The 7,500-nt window shown below is 39.4% G+C and overlaps 1 pseudogene; it reads left to right on the plus strand.

Moving 5' to 3' along the window:
* The first annotated feature begins 9 nt into the window (after nucleotides 1–9).
* The window catches only part of LOC138021309 (uncharacterized), an 8,798-nt pseudogene continuing 1,307 nt past the window's right edge, over nucleotides 10–7,500 (plus strand).

Here is a 7,500-nt window from a genome sequence, read left to right on the forward strand (position 1 = left end):
GCTCTCGATCCGTGGCTCATCTCATACTTAATTCGCTCTGGGAACGAGAATGCGGGTTCAAGTTACTATCAGCAAACATATCATGGGACATGCGTGTTAACAGTTCTTCCTCCGTGTGCCCAGAAACCAAAATGGCGGAAAATGGGTCACATAATTTGATCCAACCCCTTCCGCTGTCCACAACCTTGGGCGAAACTATTCAAACCGCATGCCCTATGATATGTTTGCTGACCGTGACTTGAGTTCGCTGTGTCCCGCGCATTCCTTTACAGTAATTCCGTTGTTGTTAAGTGAGCCCACTCAACACGAAACATCACGTGAGGATTCGGTCGCTAAGTAACCGCCGCCCGTGCTTAACACAGTGAGTTTCGACTCATGGCAGAGGTCTGTTTTCGCGTACTCGTCAGCCCAGCGAACGCAAAAAGAAAGGTCCTCTGCTAGCAGGAAACCTCACAGTGAACACACGGTAGCAAATAAAATAGTCTGTGACGATTCTCTGGCTTATCGCATGGGTTGGTATTACCGGTGGTTTAAAATGACGAGCGACTGGCTCTTCATTTTAATCTCCCTAACCACTCCAAAAAACATCTTCCAAAAAACATCTTCCAAATCGGCACCCTTAATCCTCACGGTATTAACGAACGCTTTTCATTTAACTAATATATTCCTATTTTTCACGTTGCCATGTTACCACCAATAGCGTAGCTCCTACTCTACTATATAAACTACACGTAACCCATAATTCCTCGATTCGCTCTGACGAAGGGCTAACGCTCGAAACGTCAGCTTTCAGAATCTCTGTAGGGTGGCCATTTTACATTATCAACTCCGTTGATAAAACCAAATTTTTGTATCATATATATACACGAATATCATTACTGCGCAAAGATCTATCCGAATGGTGTGTAAACTTCGCTGTCCACGTCAAGTGCGATTGCATATTCGTGTTCTATGGGCCCTTCTATGTGCGGGTGGGCTTGCCTTAGTAGCGTACTTGCGGCAACAACCTTCCTTGCTACCGCCACCACTGTACTTGCGGCAACAACCTTCCTTGCTACCGCCACCACTGCAGGTCAAATATACTAAATCTTTCGGCAACAGTACTAGTGCTTGCAGACTGCCAAACTTGGATCCATTTCACTTTAGTATTCTCGAGTTTGTAAAAGATCTTGGCCGGCTTCAATGTAAAGGGAGGAGATTTTCAAGCCTCGAAAACAACGTGCTTCGTGTGGAAGCCGAAGGCATCGTTTCAGCTCAGTACAAGAAAATCTGAAGACCTGTTGACGACGATTTTGAAATCAAATTCTCTGATCCAATCCCTGTGCCAAACTTGATCAACAAAAGCGCCAAAGAGGAAGGTTAGTCACATTTACCTAGGTCGTATATAACACCAACTTTATAGGTATGTTATTATATCTCACAGTTTGTTCTCCGCTGGCAATGGAAAGAAGCAGCAAGAGACAAAGGTAACGAATGGCCTTGAAGGAAGGACGCTAGACGCTAGTTTTCATCCTCTTGAAATTACCAAACGTCGCATTTCACATGTGCCGAATCTAATGAAAAATGAAAAATATATTGTTTTCGCTCATTTACATTAGATTCGGCACATGTGAAATGCGACGTTTAAAACGGGCTTATGGTTTTGCAAACAACATAAGCATACATCCGTTAGAGAATATCGGTCACCTAGCCTACGTTAAAAATCGCCTACTCCTCGCACAACAGAAAAATTTGGTTTTATCACATAAGCAGCTTAAGCCGACTCAGGAATTCTCGGCTGGACGTCTTCTAACGGTGTAGATATCCGTCAACAAAGGCTAAAAACACAACACAAAAGGTGTTTTGTATTCAGAAAAGTGTTAAAGCATTATTCAGGATTGATCAGATTGTACTGTGAACTTACGTTAAGCGAAAAAAGTAATTATTTTTTAGTGAATGACCATATTTAGCGGCGAGATGAATTTTGTGGGGAACACAAATCTATTTCAGTTCGTTTGCGCGCATCGACAGTGGCGGTTAGTGCTGGGACACGGAACCTTTTTTCGTTCTAAAGGATTCATGGATTAACTCTCTCACCCGGAGAAAAATGGTACAGCCTGGCTTTCAAATAAACTGGTTGGTCGAGATTTTAGCCAATGTGTCGAAGGAAAGTTTTTTCAGCTCTTTTGAAGCGAGATTTGACGCCTTCAAGTCGGTAATTTTTTGCGGGAAAATGGTGATCACGTTCCGAAATTCTGCGGTCTAATCTGCAGGAAGCCTTCCCGGTATACAGGCTCACACTCAAACGTTGAGGTAAAATAGTCTATTGCTGTAGGTTCAATTTCATGATATCAGGATATCATGATAGCAGGAAAACGATAAGTATGTGATTAATATTCTATGAGCCTGCCTTTGACATGCTGGGAAATCGATTAGCCCGGAATGAAATTTTACAAAGCTACAATTGGGCATTCTAAATTTCGCAGTTCCTCAGTTATCGAGTTCCATAAGTATAAAACTTTAAAATGGTTTGCTTTAAAATCAGAAAAGAACTAATTCACGGTTGCTGTTGAGAAAAGTGTATGCCAGGCAAAAGAAGTTGCATCTCGGCAACCTGAAAGTTAACTGAGAAATAATTTGCCTGGGTTTAAATTAAGATATAATTTGCTTGTGTTTAAATTAACAAATACACCAATACATCCCTAACGTTTCATGTTAAACCGGAGAATTAGGGAAGCAGATGTTCGAAGGAGTAATAGCTGTTGATTTTTATGCCTCAGTTATCGAGTTCCATAATTATAAAACTTAGAAATGGTTTGCTTTAAAATCAGAAAAGAACCAATTTACCGTTGCTGTTGAGAAAAGTGTATGCCAGGCAAAACAAGTTGCATCTTGGTAGCCTGAAAGTTAACTGAGAAATAATTTGCCTGTGTTTAAATTAACAAATACACCAATACATTACTAACGTTTCATGTTTAACCGGAGAATTATTATTTTTAGGGAGGCAGATGTTCGAAGGAATAATAGTTGTTGAGTTTTATTCCTCAGTTATCGAGTTCCATAAGTATAAAACTTAAAAATGGTTTGCTTTAACATCAGAAAAGAACTAATTCAGCGTTGCTGTTTGAGAAAAGTGTATGCCAGGCAAAACAAGTTGCGTCTCTGTAGCCTGAAAGTTAAGGTATAATTTGCCTGTGTTTAAATAAGTATTTACACCAATACATCACTAATGTTTCATGTTTAACCGGAGAATTAGGGAGGCAGATGTTCGAAGATGTAATAGATGTTGAGTTTTATTCCTCAGTTATCGAGTTCCATAAGTATAAACTGACTTAAAAATGCAAGGAAAGGTTACATTTATACAAACGTTGGCCGTGTAGCACTTATATTTTAAACAGAGTTAACTGAATAGAGTGTAATGTGAAGTGCTAGATTTCTATCCCATATGAACCATGTGAGAGTTAGCCCTACTGATGGAAATGGGCCCACACAAGGACAGAAAAACTCTGACCAGGGTGGGAATTGAACCCACGACCTTCGGGTTAGATCTCCGCCGCTCTACCGACTGAGCTACAAGGTCAGACGGGAGCAGGCCCTGGGAACTGAAGATGTTGAAGTCACGGCAATGAACATGTACAAGTACAAGGAAAGGTTACGTTTATACAAACGTTAACCGTGTAGCACTTATATTTTAAACAGAGTTAACTGAATAGAGTGTAATGTGAAGTGCTAGATTTTTATCCCATATGAACCATGTGAGCGTTAGCCCTACTGATGGAAATGGGCCAACAGTAGGGCTAACGCTCACATGGTTCATATGGGATAGAAATCTAGCACTTCACATTACACTCTATTCAGTTAACTCTGACTTAAAAATGGTTTGCTTTAAAATCAGAAAAGAACTAATTCACCGTTGCTGTTGAGAAAAGTGTATGTCAGGCAAAACAAGTTGCATCTCGGTAGTCTGAAAGTTAACTGAGAAATAATTTGCCTGTGTTTAAATTAACAAATACACCAATACATCACAAACGTTTCATGTTTAACCGGAGAATTAGGGAGGCAGATCTTCGAAGGTGTAATAGATGTTGACTTTTATTCCTCAGTTATAGAGTTCCATAATTATAAAACTTAGAAATGGTTTGCTTTAAAATCAGAAAAGAACCAATTCACCGTTGCTGTTGAGAAAAGTGTATGCCAGGCAAAATAAGTTGCATCTCGGTAGCCTGAAAGTTAAGATATAATTTGCCTGTGTTTAAATTAACAATTACACCAATACATCCCTAACGTTTCGTGTTAAACCGGAGAATTAGGGAAGCAGATGTTCGAAGGAGTAATAGATGTTGAGTTTTATGCCTCAGCTATCGAGTTCCATAAGTATAAAACTTAGAAATGGTTTGCTTTAAAATCAGAAAAGAACCAATTTACCGTTGCTGTTGAGAAAAGTGTATGCCAGGCAAAACGAGTTGCATCTCGGTAGCTTGAAAGTTAGGATATAATTTGCCTGTGTTTAAATTAACAAATACACCAATACATCACTAACGTTTCATGTTTAACCGGAGAATTAGGGAAGCAGATGTTCGAAGGAGAAATAGCTGTTGAGGTTTATTCCTCAGTTATCGAGTTCCGTAAGTATAAAACTTAAAAATGGATTGCTTTAAAATCAGAAGAGAACCAATTCACCGTTGCTGTTGAGAAAAGTGTATGCCGGGCAAAACCGTGACAAGTTGCATCTCGGTAGCCTGAAAGTTAAGATATAATTTGCCTGTGTTTAAATTAATTTGAAATAAAGAGAATAAAGAAAAAAAATTCCATTTTTTAATTGCATGATGCTGGCCGTTGTAAACCGTGCTTTAGAAATTATTTCAAATTGATTCATTGTGCCTCTGCACCGTATTTTGACTCGTCACTCAAAATTATTTTAAAGTAATTTGAGATATTTATCGTCATTAAAAACTTTATGACGAAGTCGGCCCAACAAATGTGTCGAGATTAACACCTCTCTCTCCTTTGTCTCTCGCTCTGCCTTATAGTGTGAGTCTTGTTACAACTCCCACTGAGATTTAGGTAATTTTTGTTTTACCTAAACAGCGGGGACCCACATTCCTGACCCAAGTTAAGCTCCTCATGCGTGTTGACAAAAGTCAAATTACCACCGTGAACGATTTGGAAAGCTGACCTTTAAATCAAAACTTTTTATTTTCTCTATGTTTTCACCCTTGTAACGTTCATGTAAAGCGCGTTTGAATGTGAATATAGAAAATGCACTGTATACATTATTAGTATAACACACAGGTGATTATACAAAATCGCGCGCTCTCATTGGCTCGCTATCTCGGATTATCAGCCGATAATCACCTCGACGGACAAAATGGCTGCCAGTAGTCGTTTTGCCACTGTAAGTGAAGATGATTTCGCGTTGAAATGTTTTTTTCTTCTCTTTTTTGAAATAATCACCTGTGTATTTATACTAAAACAATTATTCGCCTTCGGCGAATAATTGTTAATTATTGTTGTTTTTAAGTCTTAAAAATGTATTTATTATGCATTATGCATTTGTAAGCTTTAAGCATTGCTGATCAAGCAAATAGAACATACTGGTGGTAGTTCACGATCACGGGGTACGAAAAGGTTACGACGGCTGTCAACCGTTGAATTCAATCAGCAAATTTTTCGATTCATTTCGGGGTACGAAATCTCTAGGCCATTCCATAGACCAAGTTACGGACCTTAAAACATTGAATCTTGAAACTGCGTCCCTCAAAACCATATAAAATCTTAAATTTTCGACGATTTCTGTAATATTCATAGAAATAGGTAAACAAAATGATTTCCTAAAACCATCTGTTTCCAAATAGTAGGTCCATGACAGGATTTTCCAGTTGTCCCAAATCTGATTAAAGTTTTTAAAGGGTCTATCATGGTTGTGGGTAGCCTGCCTCAGAATTAGAGATGTTTGTATGGAATTTGAACAATGTTTTAAGGTCCGTAACTTGGTCTCTGTCCGACCTAATAGCATCAAACTTAAACGGATGGTCAATTTCAATATCATTTTTCATGTGATGGTGACAATTTATCGATTGGTTCAAATTTGAAAGTCGCCCCAGTTGCCAGCGCAATTCTGGAATGGTTCTATTGCCTATGGCCAATATGGCCACCGCGCAAATAAGGCCCATTGGATATCAAATAGAATCTGACATCTAGAACGAAAACAACAATGATAAGTTTTTGAAAAAATGAACTTTGTTTCATTAAACCGGTTGTATTCCCTTGCCCGGCCGTTAGACATCCTGTTCCACCCCAAAGCCAAAAGATGCCAACTTATTACTAATTGTATTGCAATTTTTTTTCTCCGTACAATACCAAGATCATAACAGTATGCTCCTTAAACTCGCAGGCATGTATATAATATATGTATCAAATACAGTGACCTTTGATTCTAGATAAATTCCTGGGTCAGGTAAAAGTTGATCATGAATTTATTCAAGTCGAAGTGGCGACGACTTGGGGTAAGACAAGAAACGATGTACACTCGACCATCATTCCAAAAAAAGAAGCTCTGACAAGAGAACTGAAGCCTGGAGGAATTCCCTTAAATGTTGCATTGATTATGTTTGACTCGACATCGGCGGCTAACTTCAGGAGAAAAATGCCCAAAAGCTTGGAATATTTGACACACAATCTCAAATCCATTTTGATGCGAGGTAAGACTGTCCAGCATATTTCCTCGATGAAACGCAATCCCTCAAAGGACGTGTAAGTCGAGTAATCCTTTACTTTAATAGTTTCAGTTCAATTACATTAGCCTCTAAACAAGAGTCTAATCCCTAATTAAAAGAGGTTACCTAAGTAGTTATACTTGCAATAATGTCCGGTGCCACGATTTTCCTTCTCTTAACCAAAATTAAGTCTTCAGTGTCGAGCGGGGTTGAATATCTGAATGGAGATCGAGACCTCTGGGCTATGGACTTTTGCGATATCACTCATTAAATATTGCCACTCGCGAGATGTTAAGTACGTGCGCCAATCGGAGTAAAGGAGTCATTGCAGTGTGTCGGCGGGTTTGAACTAATTTTTGCGGTAAAAATGTTACGTGGACGCATTTCTTTCATTCATTGAGTCCTTTCATTGGAACACATTAGCTCAAAAAATTAACCTGCTCTGAACTGCGTGGCTTCATAGCTCAGTTGCTAGAACACTGCACCGGCATTGCAGAGAGACCCTGTTGGAGCCACTTGAATTTCCAGGTGTCAAAAAAAGAACAATAAAAGCAAGGTGACATACGCTAACACCAACCCGGTTTAGCCAACACATGACGCATAAGCACAATCATTTCACTGACCCGGTCAATTAGCAGCCATGGACAGCTGTTTCGGCCTTTTGGGCCTCATCAGCATGGCGTAGTTAACATACCAGGCTGGTGTGTTGACCACACCGGGTTGGTGTTAGCCCGAGTGTCACCTTGCTTTTATTGTTGTCAAAAAAGACAAATGCTTGAATTGTCCAGATAGGTCCAAGGATCAC

The sequence above is a fragment of the Montipora capricornis genome, chromosome 10 (genome assembly GCF_036669925.1).
Source record: "Montipora capricornis isolate CH-2021 chromosome 10, ASM3666992v2, whole genome shotgun sequence".
Classification (NCBI taxonomy): Eukaryota; Metazoa; Cnidaria; class Anthozoa; order Scleractinia; family Acroporidae; genus Montipora; species Montipora capricornis.